Below are 19,905 nucleotides of genomic sequence, written 5' to 3' on the forward strand. Positions count from 1 at the left end.
GGGCACTGCAATTCACAAACGTGCAGAGTTATAAATGATAACTCCCGTCCACAAATATATTGAGGGAAGGCAAAGAAGAGGATTTGAAATCAAGGCAGAATTGCAGGAAACAGATTTCAGGAGGTAGATTCGAATCGCCTTTAAAGCACATGAAAAGCGGCAAAACGTTGACAATGATGCCCTTGGCCAAAAAGGGCGTATGCGTTTTTTCCTGAATATATTCAGGAAAAAACGCATACGCCCTTTTTGGCCAACAAAGCAACCTGGAAAGGCAAATCAGCGCTACAAAGAAGACTCGCTACCCATCGGTCAAAAGGGCCATGCTGAAAAGAGTCTCAAAACCAGAAATGCAGGACAGGCCATGGAGAAATGGGAGCCTTGCTACACTGATGGGCGGGATGTAAATTGCCAACAGCCACTCTGGAGAAGTGTACGGTGTGTCCTGAAACATCTAAAAAACACAGCTTAGAGAGCATAGGGCACTTCCACTCATGGGGGTATAAATTGGGAAAATGAAAAATCAGCAAGACACAAGCACCCCAAAGTTTAGGGCTGCTCTGTTGACAAGGACCTCCACTTCATTCCACCTTCAATATCCCAGGAAAGAGAAAAATGGATAAAGAAGTTGTGGTCCTTATGTACAATGGAATATCACTCAGCCATGAAATCAATGTCATAAGGCTAGTAGCAGCATGATGAGTGGATTTAGGTACGGCGATTCTAAGTGAAATAAGTCACACAGAAAAGGACACTTCTCATAAGGTATCACTTATAGAGGGAATGTAAAAACCGTTACACTTGAACTGAATTACAAAACAGAACAGAGTCACACATGCAGAAAACACACTATGGCTGCTTAACGGGAAAAGTGAGGTGGGGTGATACATAAAACAAGGGTTTCAAATTAGCTCAGATACCGTTCCATAAACCCAATATGTAATAGACAAGACCTACTCCTTGCTCAGAGAACTGGACTCAACACGCCCTATTCACCGCACAAGAATATATCTGAGTAGTAATAATCTTAAAACCTATGTATTGATATCTCTCTCTTAGTGTGTCAAGTGGGTGTAAAGCGGCATAAACACAGCAGTGAAAAGCAGCTAAACCCCATTATAAAAATAAATTACTTTGAAAAACCCATGAAACAAAGACAGTGAAAGAGAGCGAAATTCTTACACAATGCGTTCAGGGGCTGTGATGCAACCTGGATTGACCATATCTAGACCCACAGCTGGATGAGACATAAGGGTGGACACTCTTGGGGCTGAGAGGTTTGGTGAGGTTGGGTGAGCAAACGCAGACCCTTTAAAGTAATACTGCGTGGCTACCCATCGCATGGGTCCCAAATCTCCATGTTCAAGGCATCTTCCTACATCGAAAACATGCATGAGAAAACAAAAAGATGGTACACCATGTGATGGGGAAAGGTTTCTAATACGCACCTCATTTCTCTTCTCCTTGTGCCCGGGTTCGCCATTCCAGCCGCTTTACTAACAATCTCCCTACTTGGAGCATCAGCACCTTTAACCTCCTGTTCTGTACAGGTTGCAATTTGTCCTGAGGATGAACGGGTAGACGGGGAACCAGTGAGAGACTAGCTCTTGGTGTTGGGACAGGCACAGGTCACTCTATTTTCCCATCAGGAAGAAGAATGAACCACAGGCTCATCCTCCCCCCCGAACCGGAACAGGCCTGAAGCCATCCTGCGCTTTTGCGGCCAGCTCCCAAAAAAGCGAGTTGTAAAATGGAGCTTCAGGGCACTGCAATTCACCAACCTGCAGAGTTATAAATGATAACTCTCGTCCACAAATATATTGAGGGAAGGCAAAGAAGAGGATTTGAAATCAAGGCAGAATTGCAGGAAACAGATTTCAGGAGGTAGATTCGAATCGCCTTTAAAGCACATGAAAAGCGGCAAAACGTTGACAATGATGCCCTTGGCCAAAAAGGGCGTATGCGTTTTTTCCTGAATATATTCAGGAAAAAACGCATACGCCCTTTTTGGCCAACCAAGCAACCTGGAAAGGCAAATCAGCGCTACAAAGAAGACTCGCTACCCATCGGTCAAAAGGGCCATGCTGAAAAAAGTCTCAAAACCAGAAATGCAGGACAGGCCATGGAGAAATGGGAGCCTTGCTACACTGATGGGCGGGATGTAAATTGCCAACAGCCACTCTGGAGAAGTGTACGGTGTGTCCCTGAAACATCTAAAAAACACAGCTTAGAGAGCATAGGGCACTTCCACTCATGGGGGTATAAATTGGGAAAATGAAAAATCAGCAAGACACAAGCACCCCAAAGTTTAGGGCTGCTCTGTTGACAAGGACCTCCACTTCATTCCACCTTCAATATCCCAGGAAAGAGAAAAATGGATAAAGAAGTTGTGGTCCTTATGTACAATGGAATATCACTCAGCCATGAAATCAATGTCATAAGGCTAGTAGCAGCATGATGAGTGGATTTAGGTACGGCGATTCTAAGTGAAATAAGTCACACAGAAAAGGACACTTCTCATAAGGTATCACTTATAGAGGGAATGTAAAAACCGTTACACTTGAACTGAATTACAAAACAGAACAGAGTCACACATGCAGAAAACACACTATGGCTGCTTAACGGGAAAAGTGAGGTGGGGTGATACATAAAACAAGGGTTTCAAATTAGCTCAGATACCGTTCCATAAACCCAATATGTAATAGACAAGACCTACTCCTTGCTCAGAGAACTGGACTCAACACGCCCTATTCACCGCACAAGAATATATCTGAGTAGTAATAATCTTAAAACCTATGTATTGATATCTCTCTCTTAGTGTGTCAAGTGGGTGTAAAGCGGCATAAACACAGCAGTGAAAAGCAGCTAAACCCCATTATAAAAATAAATTACTTTGAAAAACCCATGAAACAAAGACAGTGAAAGAGAGCGAAATTCTTACACAATGCGTTCAGGGGCTGTGATGCAACCTGGATTGACCATATCTAGACCCACAGCTGGATGAGACATAAGGGTGGACACTCTTGGGGCTGAGAGGTTTGGTGAGGTTGGGTGAGCAAACGCAGACCCTTTAAAGTAATACTGCGTGGTACCCATCGCATGGGTCCCAAATCTCCATGTTCAAGGGCATCTTCCTACATCGAAAACATGCATGAGAAAACAAAAAGATGGTACACCATGTGATGGGGAAAGGTTTCTAATACGCACCTCATTTCTCTTCTCCTTGTGCCCGGGTTCGCCATTCCAGCCGCTTTACTAACAATCTCCCTACTTGGAGCATCAGCACCTTTAACCTCCTGTTCCGTACAGGTTGCAATTTGTCCTGAGGATGAACGGGTAGACGGGGAACCAGTGAGAGACTAGCTCTTGGTGTTGGGACAGGCACAGGTCACTCTATTTTCCCATCAGGAAGAAGAATGAACCACAGGCTCATCCTCCCCCCCGGAACCGGAACAGGGCCTGAAGCCATCCTGCGCTTTTGCGGCCAGCTCCCAAAAAAGCGAGTTGTAAAATGGAGCTTCAGGGCACTGCAATTCACAAACGTGCAGAGTTATAAATGATAACTCCCGTCCACAAATATATTGAGGGAAGGCAAAGAAGAGGATTTGAAATCAAGGCAGAATTGCAGGAAACAGATTTCAGGAGGTAGATTCGAATCGCCTTTAAAGCACATGAAAAGCGGCAAAACGTTGACAATGATGCCCTTGGCCAAAAAGGGCGTATGCGTTTTTTCCTGAATATATTCAGGAAAAAACGCATACGCCCTTTTTGGCCAACAAAGCAACCTGGAAAGGCAAATCAGCGCTACAAAGAAGACTCGCTACCCATCGGTCAAAAGGGCCATGCTGAAAAGAGTCTCAAAACCAGAAATGCAGGACAGGCCATGGAGAAATGGGAGCCTTGCTACACTGATGGGCGGGATGTAAATTGCCAACAGCCACTCTGGAGAAGTGTACGGTGTGTCCTGAAACATCTAAAAAACACAGCTTAGAGAGCATAGGGCACTTCCACTCATGGGGGTATAAATTGGGAAAATGAAAAATCAGCAAGACACAAGCACCCCAAAGTTTAGGGCTGCTCTGTTGACAAGGACCTCCACTTCATTCCACCTTCAATATCCCAGGAAAGAGAAAAATGGATAAAGAAGTTGTGGTCCTTATGTACAATGGAATATCACTCAGCCATGAAATCAATGTCATAAGGCTAGTAGCAGCATGATGAGTGGATTTAGGTACGGCGATTCTAAGTGAAATAAGTCACACAGAAAAGGACACTTCTCATAAGGTATCACTTATAGAGGGAATGTAAAAACCGTTACACTTGAACTGAATTACAAAACAGAACAGAGTCACACATGCAGAAAACACACTATGGCTGCTTAACGGGAAAAGTGAGGTGGGGTGATACATAAAACAAGGGTTTCAAATTAGCTCAGATACCGTTCCATAAACCCAATATGTAATAGACAAGACCTACTCCTTGCTCAGAGAACTGGACTCAACACGCCCTATTCACCGCACAAGAATATATCTGAGTAGTAATAATCTTAAAACCTATGTATTGATATCTCTCTCTTAGTGTGTCAAGTGGGTGTAAAGCGGCATAAACACAGCAGTGAAAAGCAGCTAAACCCCATTATAAAAATAAATTACTTTGAAAAACCCATGAAACAAAGACAGTGAAAGAGAGCGAAATTCTTACACAATGCGTTCAGGGGCTGTGATGCAACCTGGATTGACCATATCTAGACCCACAGCTGGATGAGACATAAGGGTGGACACTCTTGGGGCTGAGAGGTTTGGTGAGGTTGGGTGAGCAAACGCAGACCCTTTAAAGTAATACTGCGTGGTACCCATCGCATGGGTCCCAAATCTCCATGTTCAAGGGCATCTTCCTACATCGAAAACATGCATGAGAAAACAAAAAGATGGTACACCATGTGATGGGGAAAGGTTTCTAATACGCACCTCATTTCTCTTCTCCTTGTGCCCGGGTTCGCCATTCCAGCCGCTTTACTAACAATCTCCCTACTTGGAGCATCAGCACCTTTAACCTCCTGTTCTGTACAGGTTGCAATTTGTCCTGAGGATGAACGGGTAGACGGGGAACCAGTGAGAGACTAGCTCTTGGTGTTGGGACAGGCACAGGTCACTCTATTTTCCCATCAGGAAGAAGAATGAACCACAGGCTCATCCTCCCCCCCGGAACCGGAACAGGGCCTGAAGCCATCCTGCGCTTTTGCGGCCAGCTCCCAAAAAAGCGAGTTGTAAAATGGAGCTTCAGGGCACTGCAATTCACAAACCTGCAGAGTTATAAATGATAACTCTCGTCCACAAATATATTGAGGGAAGGCAAAGAAGAGGATTTGAAATCAAGGCAGAATTGCAGGAAACAGATTTCAGGAGGTAGATTCGAATCGCCTTTAAAGCACATGAAAAGCGGCAAAACGTTGACAATGATGCCCTTGGCCAAAAAGGGCGTATGCGTTTTTTCCTGAATATATTCAGGAAAAAACGCATACGCCCTTTTTGGCCAACAAAGCAACCTGGAAAGGCAAATCAGCGCTACAAAGAAGACTCGCTACCCATCGGTCAAAAGGGCCATGCTGAAAAAAGTCTCAAAACCAGAAATGCAGGACAGGCCATGGAGAAATGGGAGCCTTGCTACACTGATGGGCGGGATGTAAATTGCCAACAGCCACTCTGGAGAAGTGTACGGTGTGTCCTGAAACATCTAAAAAACACAGCTTAGAGAGCATAGGGCACTTCCACTCATGGGGGTATAAATTGGGAAAATGAAAAATCAGCAAGACACAAGCACCCCAAAGTTTAGGGCTGCTCTGTTGACAAGGACCTCCACTTCATTCCACCTTCAATATCCCAGGAAAGAGAAAAATGGATAAAGAAGTTGTGGTCCTTATGTACAATGGAATATCACTCAGCCATGAAATCAATGTCATAAGGCTAGTAGCAGCATGATGAGTGGATTTAGGTACGGCGATTCTAAGTGAAATAAGTCACACAGAAAAGGACACTTCTCATAAGGTATCACTTATAGAGGGAATGTAAAAACCGTTACACTTGAACTGAATTACAAAACAGAACAGAGTCACACATGCAGAAAACACACTATGGCTGCTTAACGGGAAAAGTGAGGTGGGGTGATACATAAAACAAGGGTTTCAAATTAGCTCAGATACCGTTCCATAAACCCAATATGTAATAGACAAGACCTACTCCTTGCTCAGAGAACTGGACTCAACACGCCCTATTCACCGCACAAGAATATATCTGAGTAGTAATAATCTTAAAACCTATGTATTGATATCTCTCTCTTAGTGTGTCAAGTGGGTGTAAAGCGGCATAAACACAGCAGTGAAAAGCAGCTAAACCCCATTATAAAAATAAATTACTTTGAAAAACCCATGAAACAAAGACAGTGAAAGAGAGCGAAATTCTTACACAATGCGTTCAGGGGCTGTGATGCAACCTGGATTGACCATATCTAGACCCACAGCTGGATGAGACATAAGGGTGGACACTCTTGGGGCTGAGAGGTTTGGTGAGGTTGGGTGAGCAAACGCAGACCCTTTAAAGTAATACTGCGTGGTACCCATCGCATGGGTCCCAAATCTCCATGTTCAAGGGCATCTTCCTACATCGAAAACATGCATGAGAAAACAAAAAGATGGTACACCATGTGATGGGGAAAGGTTTCTAATACGCACCTCATTTCTCTTCTCCTTGTGCCCGGGTTCGCCATTCCAGCCGCTTTACTAACAATCTCCCTACTTGGAGCATCAGCACCTTTAACCTCCTGTTCTGTACAGGTTGCAATTTGTCCTGAGGATGAACGGGTAGACGGGGAACCAGTGAGAGACTAGCTCTTGGTGTTGGGACAGGCACAGGTCACTCTATTTTCCCATCAGGAAGAAGAATGAACCACAGGCTCATCCTCCCCCCCGGAACCGGAACAGGGCCTGAAGCCATCCTGCGCTTTTGCGGCCAGCTCCCAAAAAAGCGAGTTGTAAAATGGAGCTTCAGGGCACTGCAATTCACAAACCTGCAGAGTTATAAATGATAACTCTCGTCCACAAATATATTGAGGGAAGGCAAAGAAGAGGATTTGAAATCAAGGCAGAATTGCAGGAAACAGATTTCAGGAGGTAGATTCGAATCGCCTTTAAAGCACATGAAAAGCGGCAAAACGTTGACAATGATGCCCTTGGCCAAAAAGGGCGTATGCGTTTTTTCCTGAATATATTCAGGAAAAAACGCATACGCCCTTTTTGGCCAACAAAGCAACCTGGAAAGGCAAATCAGCGCTACAAAGAAGACTCGCTACCCATCGGTCAAAAGGGCCATGCTGAAAAAAGTCTCAAAACCAGAAATGCAGGACAGGCCATGGAGAAATGGGAGCCTTGCTACACTGATGGGCGGGATGTAAATTGCCAACAGCCACTCTGGAGAAGTGTACGGTGTGTCCTGAAACATCTAAAAAACACAGCTTAGAGAGCATAGGGCACTTCCACTCATGGGGGTATAAATTGGGAAAATGAAAAATCAGCAAGACACAAGCACCCCAAAGTTTAGGGCTGCTCTGTTGACAAGGACCTCCACTTCATTCCACCTTCAATATCCCAGGAAAGAGAAAAATGGATAAAGAAGTTGTGGTCCTTATGTACAATGGAATATCACTCAGCCATGAAATCAATGTCATAAGGCTAGTAGCAGCATGATGAGTGGATTTAGGTACGGCGATTCTAAGTGAAATAAGTCACACAGAAAAGGACACTTCTCATAAGGTATCACTTATAGAGGGAAGGTAAAAACCGTTACACTTGAACTGAATTACAAAACAGAACAGAGTCACACATGCAGAAAACACACTATGGCTGCTTAACGGGAAAAGTGAGGTGGGGTGATACATAAAACAAGGGTTTCAAATTAGCTCAGATACCGTTCCATAAACCCAATATGTAATAGACAAGACCTACTCCTTGCTCAGAGAACTGGACTCAACACGCCCTATTCACCGCACAAGAATATATCTGACTAGTAATAATCTTAAAACCTATGTATTGATATCTCTCTCTTAGTGTGTCAAGTGGGTGTAAAGCGGCATAAACACAGCAGTGAAAAGCAGCTAAACCCCATTATAAAAATAAATTACTTTGAAAAACCCATGAAACAAAGACAGTGAAAGAGAGCGAAATTCTTACACAATGCGTTCAGGGGCTGTGATGCAACCTGGATTGACCATATCTAGACCCACAGCTGGATGAGACATAAGGGTGGACACTCTTGGGGCTGAGAGGTTTGGTGAGGTTGGGTGAGCAAACGCAGACCCTTTAAAGTAATACTGCGTGGTACCCATCGCATGGGTCCCAAATCTCCATGTTCAAGGGCATCTTCCTACATCGAAAACATGCATGAGAAAACAAAAAGATGGTACACCATGTGATGGGGAAAGGTTTCTAATACGCACCTCATTTCTCTTCTCCTTGTGCCCGGGTTCGCCATTCCAGCCGCTTTACTAACAATCTCCCTACTTGGAGCATCAGCACCTTTAACCTCCTGTTCTGTACAGGTTGCAATTTGTCCTGAGGATGAACGGGTAGACGGGGAACCAGTGAGAGACTAGCTCTTGGTGTTGGGACAGGCACAGGTCACTCTATTTTCCCATCAGGAAGAAGAATGAACCACAGGCTCATCCTCCCCCCCGGAACCGGAACAGGGCCTGAAGCCATCCTGCGCTTTTGCGGCCAGCTCCCAAAAAAGCGAGTTGTAAAATGGAGCTTCAGGGCACTGCAATTCACAAACCTGCAGAGTTATAAATGATAACTCTCGTCCACAAATATATTGAGGGAAGGCAAAGAAGAGGATTTGAAATCAAGGCAGAATTGCAGGAAACAGATTTCAGGAGGTAGATTCGAATCGCCTTTAAAGCACATGAAAAGCGGCAAAACGTTGACAATGATGCCCTTGGCCAAAAAGGGCGTATGCGTTTTTTCCTGAATATATTCAGGAAAAAACGCATACGCCCTTTTTGGCCAACAAAGCAACCTGGAAAGGCAAATCAGCGCTACAAAGAAGACTCGCTACCCATCGGTCAAAAGGGCCATGCTGAAAAAAGTCTCAAAACCAGAAATGCAGGACAGGCCATGGAGAAATGGGAGCCTTGCTACACTGATGGGCGGGATGTAAATTGCCAACAGCCACTCTGGAGAAGTGTACGGTGTGTCCTGAAACATCTAAAAAACACAGCTTAGAGAGCATAGGGCACTTCCACTCATGGGGGTATAAATTGGGAAAATGAAAAATCAGCAAGACACAAGCACCCCAAAGTTTAGGGCTGCTCTGTTGACAAGGACCTCCACTTCATTCCACCTTCAATATCCCAGGAAAGAGAAAAATGGATAAAGAAGTTGTGGTCCTTATGTACAATGGAATATCACTCAGCCATGAAATCAATGTCATAAGGCTAGTAGCAGCATGATGAGTGGATTTAGGTACGGCGATTCTAAGTGAAATAAGTCACACAGAAAAGGACACTTCTCATAAGGTATCACTTATAGAGGGAAGGTAAAAACCGTTACACTTGAACTGAATTACAAAACAGAACAGAGTCACACATGCAGAAAACACACTATGGCTGCTTAACGGGAAAAGTGAGGTGGGGTGATACATAAAACAAGGGTTTCAAATTAGCTCAGATACCGTTCCATAAACCCAATATGTAATAGACAAGACCTACTCCTTGCTCAGAGAACTGGACTCAACACGCCCTATTCACCGCACAAGAATATATCTGACTAGTAATAATCTTAAAACCTATGTATTGATATCTCTCTCTTAGTGTGTCAAGTGGGTGTAAAGCGGCATAAACACAGCAGTGAAAAGCAGCTAAACCCCATTATAAAAATAAATTACTTTGAAAAACCCATGAAACAAAGACAGTGAAAGAGAGCGAAATTCTTACACAATGCGTTCAGGGGCTGTGATGCAACCTGGATTGACCATATCTAGACCCACAGCTGGATGAGACATAAGGGTGGACACTCTTGGGGCTGAGAGGTTTGGTGAGGTTGGGTGAGCAAACGCAGACCCTTTAAAGTAATACTGCGTGGTACCCATCGCATGGGTCCCAAATCTCCATGTTCAAGGGCATCTTCCTACATCGAAAACATGCATGAGAAAACAAAAAGATGGTACACCATGTGATGGGGAAAGGTTTCTAATACGCACCTCATTTCTCTTCTCCTTGTGCCCGGGTTCGCCATTCCAGCCGCTTTACTAACAATCTCCCTACTTGGAGCATCAGCACCTTTAACCTCCTGTTCTGTACAGGTTGCAATTTGTCCTGAGGATGAACGGGTAGACGGGGAACCAGTGAGAGACTAGCTCTTGGTGTTGGGACAGGCACAGGTCACTCTATTTTCCAATCAGGAAGAAGAATGAACCACAGGCTCATCCTCCCCCCCGGAACCGGAACAGGGCCTGAAGCCATCCTGCGCTTTTGCGGCCAGCTCCCAAAAAAGCGAGTTGTAAAATGGAGCTTCAGGGCACTGCAATTCACAAACCTGCAGAGTTATAAATGATAACTCTCGTCCACAAATATATTGAGGGAAGGCAAAGAAGAGGATTTGAAATCAAGGCAGAATTGCAGGAAACAGATTTCAGGAGGTAGATTCGAATCGCCTTTAAAGCACATGAAAAGCGGCAAAACGTTGACAATGATGCCCTTGGCCAAAAAGGGCGTATGCGTTTTTTCCTGAATATATTCAGGAAAAAACGCATACGCCCTTTTTGGCCAACAAAGCAACCTGGAAAGGCAAATCAGCGCTACAAAGAAGACTCGCTACCCATCGGTCAAAAGGGCCATGCTGAAAAAAGTCTCAAAACCAGAAATGCAGGACAGGCCATGGAGAAATGGGAGCCTTGCTACACTGATGGGCGGGATGTAAATTGCCAACAGCCACTCTGGAGAAGTGTACGGTGTGTCCTGAAACATCTAAAAAACACAGCTTAGAGAGCATAGGGCACTTCCACTCATGGGGGTATAAATTGGGAAAATGAAAAATCAGCAAGACACAAGCACCCCAAAGTTTAGGGCTGCTCTGTTGACAAGGACCTCCACTTCATTCCACCTTCAATATCCCAGGAAAGAGAAAAATGGATAAAGAAGTTGTGGTCCTTATGTACAATGGAATATCACTCAGCCATGAAATCAATGTCATAAGGCTAGTAGCAGCATGATGAGTGGATTTAGGTACGGCGATTCTAAGTGAAATAAGTCACACAGAAAAGGACACTTCTCATAAGGTATCACTTATAGAGGGAAGGTAAAAACCGTTACACTTGAACTGAATTACAAAACAGAACAGAGTCACACATGCAGAAAACACACTATGGCTGCTTAACGGGAAAAGTGAGGTGGGGTGATACATAAAACAAGGGTTTCAAATTAGCTCAGATACCGTTCCATAAACCCAATATGTAATAGACAAGACCTACTCCTTGCTCAGAGAACTGGACTCAACACGCCCTATTCACCGCACAAGAATATATCTGACTAGTAATAATCTTAAAACCTATGTATTGATATCTCTCTCTTAGTGTGTCAAGTGGGTGTAAAGCGGCATAAACACAGCAGTGAAAAGCAGCTAAACCCCATTATAAAAATAAATTACTTTGAAAAACCCATGAAACAAAGACAGTGAAAGAGAGCGAAATTCTTACACAATGCGTTCAGGGGCTGTGATGCAACCTGGATTGACCATATCTAGACCCACAGCTGGATGAGACATAAGGGTGGACACTCTTGGGGCTGAGAGGTTTGGTGAGGTTGGGTGAGCAAACGCAGACCCTTTAAAGTAATACTGCGTGGTACCCATCGCATGGGTCCCAAATCTCCATGTTCAAGGGCATCTTCCTACATCGAAAACATGCATGAGAAAACAAAAAGATGGTACACCATGTGATGGGGAAAGGTTTCTAATACGCACCTCATTTCTCTTCTCCTTGTGCCCGGGTTCGCCATTCCAGCCGCTTTACTAACAATCTCCCTACTTGGAGCATCAGCACCTTTAACCTCCTGTTCTGTACAGGTTGCAATTTGTCCTGAGGATGAACGGGTAGACGGGGAACCAGTGAGAGACTAGCTCTTGGTGTTGGGACAGGCACAGGTCACTCTATTTTCCCATCAGGAAGAAGAATGAACCACAGGCTCATCCTCCCCCCCGGAACCGGAACAGGGCCTGAAGCCATCCTGCGCTTTTGCGGCCAGCTCCCAAAAAAGCGAGTTGTAAAATGGAGCTTCAGGGCACTGCAATTCACAAACCTGCAGAGTTATAAATGATAACTCTCGTCCACAAATATATTGAGGGAAGGCAAAGAAGAGGATTTGAAATCAAGGCAGAATTGCAGGAAACAGATTTCAGGAGGTAGATTCGAATCGCCTTTAAAGCACATGAAAAGCGGCAAAACGTTGACAATGATGCCCTTGGCCAAAAAGGGCGTATGCGTTTTTTCCTGAATATATTCAGGAAAAAACGCATACGCCCTTTTTGGCCAACAAAGCAACCTGGAAAGGCAAATCAGCGCTACAAAGAAGACTCGCTACCCATCGGTCAAAAGGGCCATGCTGAAAAAAGTCTCAAAACCAGAAATGCAGGACAGGCCATGGAGAAATGGGAGCCTTGCTACACTGATGGGCGGGATGTAAATTGCCAACAGCCACTCTGGAGAAGTGTACGGTGTGTCCTGAAACATCTAAAAAACACAGCTTAGAGAGCATAGGGCACTTCCACTCATGGGGGTATAAATTGGGAAAATGAAAAATCAGCAAGACACAAGCACCCCAAAGTTTAGGGCTGCTCTGTTGACAAGGACCTCCACTTCATTCCACCTTCAATATCCCAGGAAAGAGAAAAATGGATAAAGAAGTTGTGGTCCTTATGTACAATGGAATATCACTCAGCCATGAAATCAATGTCATAAGGCTAGTAGCAGCATGATGAGTGGATTTAGGTACGGCGATTCTAAGTGAAATAAGTCACACAGAAAAGGACACTTCTCATAAGGTATCACTTATAGAGGGAAGGTAAAAACCGTTACACTTGAACTGAATTACAAAACAGAACAGAGTCACACATGCAGAAAACACACTATGGCTGCTTAACGGGAAAAGTGAGGTAGGGTGATACATAAAACAAGGGTTTCAAATTAGCTCAGATACCGTTCCATAAACCCAATATGTAATAGACAAGACCTACTCCTTGCTCAGAGAACTGGACTCAACACGCCCTATTCACCGCACAAGAATATATCTGACTAGTAATAATCTTAAAACCTATGTATTGATATCTCTCTGTTAGTGTGTCAAGTGGGTGTAAAGCGGCATAAACACAGCAGTGAAAAGCAGCTAAACCCCATTATAAAAATAAATTACTTTGAAAAACCCATGAAACAAAGACAGTGAAAGAGAGCGAAATTCTTACACAATGCGTTCAGGGGCTGTGATGCAACCTGGATTGACCATATCTAGACCCACAGCTGGATGAGACATAAGGGTGGACACTCTTGGGGCTGAGAGGTTTGGTGAGGTTGGGTGAGCAAACGCAGACCCTTTAAAGTAATACTGCGTGGTACCCATCGCATGGGTCCCAAATCTCCAGGTTCAAGGGCATCTTCCTACATCGAAAACATGCATGAGAAAACAAAAAGATGGTACACCATGTGATGGGGAAAGGTTTCTAATACGCACCTCATTTCTCTTCTCCTTGTGCCCGGGTTCGCCATTCCAGCCGCTTTACTAACAATCTCCCTACTTGGAGCATCAGCACCTTTAACCTCCTGTTCTGTACAGGTTGCAATTTGTCCTGAGGATGAACGGGTAGACGGGGAACCAGTGAGAGACTAGCTCTTGGTGTTGGGACAGGCACAGGTCACTCTATTTTCCCATCAGGAAGAAGAATGAACCACAGGCTCATCCTCCCCCCCGGAACCGGAACAGGGCCTGAAGCCATCCTGCGCTTTTGCGGCCAGCTCCCAAAAAAGCGAGTTGTAAAATGGAGCTTCAGGGCACTGCAATTCACAAACCTGCAGAGTTATAAATGATAACTCTCGTCCACAAATATATTGAGGGAAGGCAAAGAAGAGGATTTGAAATCAAGGCAGAATTGCAGGAAACAGATTTCAGGAGGTAGATTCGAATCGCCTTTAAAGCACATGAAAAGCGGCAAAACGTTGACAATGATGCCCTTGGCCAAAAAGGGCGTATGCGTTTTTTCCTGAATATATTCAGGAAAAAACGCATACGCCCTTTTTGGCCAACAAAGCAACCTGGAAAGGCAAATCAGCGCTACAAAGAAGACTCGCTACCCATCGGTCAAAAGGGCCATGCTGAAAAAAGTCTCAAAACCAGAAATGCAGGACAGGCCATGGAGAAATGGGAGCCTTGCTACACTGATGGGCGGGATGTAAATTGCCAACAGCCACTCTGGAGAAGTGTACGGTGTGTCCTGAAACATCTAAAAAACACAGCTTAGAGAGCATAGGGCACTTCCACTCATGGGGGTATAAATTGGGAAAATGAAAAATCAGCAAGACACAAGCACCCCAAAGTTTAGGGCTGCTCTGTTGACAAGGACCTCCACTTCATTCCACCTTCAATATCCCAGGAAAGAGAAAAATGGATAAAGAAGTTGTGGTCCTTATGTACAATGGAATATCACTCAGCCATGAAATCAATGTCATAAGGCTAGTAGCAGCATGATGAGTGGATTTAGGTACGGCGAAACTAAGTGAAATAAGTCACACAGAAAAGGACACTTCTCATAAGGTATCACTTATAGAGGGAATGTAAAAACCGTTACACTTGAACTGAATTACAAAACAGAACAGAGTCACACATGCAGAAAACACACTATGGCTGCTTAACGGGAAAAGTGAGGTGGGGTGATACATAAAACAAGGGTTTCAAATTAGCTCAGATACCGTTCCATAAACCCAATATGTAATAGACAAGACCTACTCCTTGCTCAGAGAACTGGACTCAACACGCCCTATTCACCGCACAAGAATATATCTGACTAGTAATAATCTTAAAACCTATGTATTGATATCTCTCTCTTAGTGTGTCAAGTGGGTGTAAAGCGGCATAAACACAGCAGTGAAAAGCAGCTAAACCCCATTATAAAAATAAATTACTTTGAAAAACCCATGAAACAAAGACAGTGAAAGAGAGCGAAATTCTTACACAATGCGTTCAGGGGCTGTGATGCAACCTGGATTGACCATATCTAGACCCACAGCTGGATGAGACATAAGGGTGGACACTCTTGGGGCTGAGAGGTTTGGTGAGGTTGGGTGAGCAAACGCAGTCCCTTTAAAGTAATACTGCGTGGTACCCATCGCATGGGTCCCAAATCTCCATGTTCAAGGGCATCTTCCTACATCGAAAACATGCATGAGAAAACAAAAAGATGGTACACCATGTGATGGGGAAAGGTTTCTAATACGCACCTCATTTCTCTTCTCCTTGTGCCCGGGTTCGCCATTCCAGCCGCTTTACTAACAATCTCCCTACTTGGAGCATCAGCACCTTTAACCTCCTGTTCTGTACAGGTTGCAATTTGTCCTGAGGATGAACGGGTAGACGGGGAACCAGTGAGAGACTAGCTCTTGGTGTTGGGACAGGCACAGGTCACTCTATTTTCCCATCAGGAAGAAGAATGAACCACAGGCTCATCCTCCCCCCCGGAACCGGAACAGGGCCTGAAGCCATCCTGCGCTTTTGCGGCCAGCTCCCAAAAAAGCGAGTTGTAAAATGGAGCTTCAGGGCACTGCAATTCACAAACCTGCAGAGTTATAAATGATAACTCTCGTCCACAAATATATTGAGGGAAGGCAAAGAAGAGGATTTGAAATCAAGGCAGAATTGCAGGAAACAGATTTCAGGAGGTAGATTCGAATCGCCTTTAAAGCACATGAAAAGCGGCAAAACGTTGACAATGATGCCCTTGGCCAAAAAGGGCGTATGCGTTTTGTCCTGAATATATTCAGGAAAAAACGCATACGCCCTTTTTGGCCAACAAAGCAACCTGGAAAGGCAAATCAGCGCTACAAAGAAGACTCGCTACCCATCGGTCAAAAGGGCCATGCTGAAAAGAGTCTCAAAACCAGAAATGCAGGACAGGCCATGGAGAAATGGGAGCCTTGCTACACTGATGGGCGGGATGTAAATTGCCAACAGCCACTCTGGAGAAGTGTACGGTGTGTCCTGAAACATCTAAAAAACACAGCTTAGAGAGCATAGGGCACTTCCACTCATGGGGGTATAAATTGGGAAAATGAAAAATCAGCAAGACACAAGCACCCCAAAGTTTAGGGCTGCTCTGTTGACAAGGACCTCCACTTCATTCCACCTTCAATATCCCAGGAAAGAGAAAAATGGATAAAGAAGTTGTGGTCCTTATGTACAATGGAATATCACTCAGCCATGAAATCAATGTCATAAGGCTAGTAGCAGCATGATGAGTGGATTTAGGTACGGCGATTCTAAGTGAAATAAGTCACACAGAAAAGGACACTTCTCATAAGGTATCACTTATAGAGGGAATGTAAAAACCGTTACACTTGAACTGAATTACAAAACAGAACAGAGTCACACATGCAGAAAACACACTATGGCTGCTTAACGGGAAAAGTGAGGTGGGGTGATACATAAAACAAGGGTTTCAAATTAGCTCAGATACCGTTCCATAAACCCAATATGTAATAGACAAGACCTACTCCTTGCTCAGAGAACTGGACTCAACACGCCCTATTCACCGCACAAGAATATATCTGACTAGTAATAATCTTAAAACCTATGTATTGATATCTCTCTCTTAGTGTGTCAAGTGGGTGTAAAGCGGCATAAACACAGCAGTGAAAAGCAGCTAAACCCCATTATAAAAATAAATTACTTTTACAAACCCATGAAACAAAGACAGTAAAAGAGAGAGAAATTCTTACACAATGCGTTCAGGGGCTGTGATGCAACCTGGATTGACCATATCTAGACCCACAGCTGGATGAGACATAAGGGTGGACACTCTTGGGGCTGAGAGGTTTGGTGAGGTTGGGTGAGCAAACGCAGACCCTTTAAAGTAATACTGCGTGGTACCCATCGCATGGGTCCCAAATCTCCATGTTCAAGGGCATCTTCCTACATCGAAAACATGCATGAGAAAACAAAAAGATGGTACACCATGTGATGGGGAAAGGTTTCTAAAACGCACCTCATTTCTCTTCTCCTTGTGCCCGGGTTCGCCATTCCAGCCGCTTTACTAACAATCTCCCTACTTGGAGCATCAGCACCTTTAACCTCCTGTTCTGTACAGGTTGCAATTTGTCCTGAGGATGAACGGGTAGACGGGGAACCAGTGAGAGACTAGCTCTTGGTGTTGGGACAGGCACAGGTCACTCTATTTTCCCATCAGGAAGAAGAATGAACCACAGGCTCATCCTCCCCCCCGGAACCGGAACAGGGCCTGAAGCCATCCTGCGCTTTTGCGGCCAGCTCCCAAAAAAGCGAGTTGTAAAATGGAGCTTCAGGGCACTGCAATTCACAAACCTGCAGAGTTATAAATGATAACTCTCGTCCACAAATATATTGAGGGAAGGCAAAGAAGAGGATTTGAAATCAAGGCAGAATTGCAGGAAACAGATTTCAGGAGGTAGATTCGAATCGCCTTTAAAGCACATGAAAAGCGGCAAAACGTTGACAATGATGCCCTTGGCCAAAAAGGGCGTATGCGTTTTTTCCTGAATATATTCAGGAAAAAACGCATACGCCCTTTTTGGCCAACAAAGCAACCTGGAAAGGCAAATCAGCGCTACAAAGAAGACTCGCTACCCATCGGTCAAAAGGGCCATGCTGAAAAAAGTCTCAAAACCAGAAATGCAGGACAGGCCATGGAGAAATGGGAGCCTTGCTACACTGATGGGCGGGATGTAAATTGCCAACAGCCACTCTGGAGAAGTGTACGGTGTGTCCTGAAACATCTAAAAAACACAGCTTAGAGAGCATAGGGCACTTCCACTCATGGGGGTATAAATTGGGAAAATGAAAAATCAGCAAGACACAAGCACCCCAAAGTTTAGGGCTGCTCTGTTGACAAGGACCTCCACTTCATTCCACCTTCAATATCCCAGGAAAGAGAAAAATGGATAAAGAAGTTGTGGTCCTTATGTACAATGGAATATCACTCAGCCATGAAATCAATGTCATAAGGCTAGTAGCAGCATGATGAGTGGATTTAGGTACGGCGATTCTAAGTGAAATAAGTCACACAGAAAAGGACACTTCTCATAAGGTATCACTTATAGAGGGAAGGTAAAAACCGTTACACTTGAACTGAATTACAAAACAGAACAGAGTCACACATGCAGAAAACACACTATGGCTGCTTAACGGGAAAAGTGAGGTAGGGTGATACATAAAACAAGGGTTTCAAATTAGCTCAGATACCGTTCCATAAACCCAATATGTAATAGACAAGACCTACTCCTTGCTCAGAGAACTGGACTCAACACGCCCTATTCACCGCACAAGAATATATCTGACTAGTAATAATCTTAAAACCTATGTATTGATATCTCTCTGTTAGTGTGTCAAGTGGGTGTAAAGCGGCATAAACACAGCAGTGAAAAGCAGCTAAACCCCATTATAAAAATAAATTACTTTGAAAAACCCATGAAACAAAGACAGTGAAAGAGAGCGAAATTCTTACACAATGCGTTCAGGGGCTGTGATGCAACCTGGATTGACCATATCTAGACCCACAGCTGGATGAGACATAAGGGTGGACACTCTTGGGGCTGAGAGGTTTGGTGAGGTTGGGTGAGCAAACGCAGACCCTTTAAAGTAATACTGCGTGGTACCCATCGCATGGGTCCCAAATCTCCAGGTTCAAGGGCATCTTCCTACATCGAAAACATGCATGAGAAAACAAAAAGATGGTACACCATGTGATGGGGAAAGGTTTCTAATACGCACCTCATTTCTCTTCTCCTTGTGCCCGGGTTCGCCATTCCAGCCGCTTTACTAACAATCTCCCTACTTGGAGCATCAGCACCTTTAACCTCCTGTTCTGTACAGGTTGCAATTTGTCCTGAGGATGAACGGGTAGACGGGGAACCAGTGAGAGACTAGCTCTTGGTGTTGGGACAGGCACAGGTCACTCTATTTTCCCATCAGGAAGAAGAATGAACCACAGGCTCATCCTCCCCCCCGGAACCGGAACAGGGCCTGAAGCCATCCTGCGCTTTTGCGGCCAGCTCCCAAAAAAGCGAGTTGTAAAATGGAGCTTCAGGGCACTGCAATTCACAAACCTGCAGAGTTATAAATGATAACTCTCGTCCACAAATATATTGAGGGAAGGCAAAGAAGAGGATTTGAAATCAAGGCAGAATTGCAGGAAACAGATTTCAGGAGGTAGATTCGAATCGCCTTTAAAGCACATGAAAAGCGGCAAAACGTTGACAATGATGCCCTTGGCCAAAAAGGGCGTATGCGTTTTTTCCTGAATATATTCAGGAAAAAACGCATACGCCCTTTTTGGCCAACAAAGCAACCTGGAAAGGCAAATCAGCGCTACAAAGAAGACTCGCTACCCATCGGTCAAAAGGGCCATGCTGAAAAAAGTCTCAAAACCAGAAATGCAGGACAGGCCATGGAGAAATGGGAGCCTTGCTACACTGATGGGCGGGATGTAAATTGCCAACAGCCACTCTGGAGAAGTGTACGGTGTGTCCTGAAACATCTAAAAAACACAGCTTAGAGAGCATAGGGCACTTCCACTCATGGGGGTATAAATTGGGAAAATGAAAAATCAGCAAGACACAAGCACCCCAAAGT

Source organism: Balaenoptera ricei, chromosome 4 (assembly GCF_028023285.1).
Source record: "Balaenoptera ricei isolate mBalRic1 chromosome 4, mBalRic1.hap2, whole genome shotgun sequence".
In the NCBI taxonomy this organism is placed as follows: Eukaryota; Metazoa; Chordata; class Mammalia; order Artiodactyla; family Balaenopteridae; genus Balaenoptera; species Balaenoptera ricei.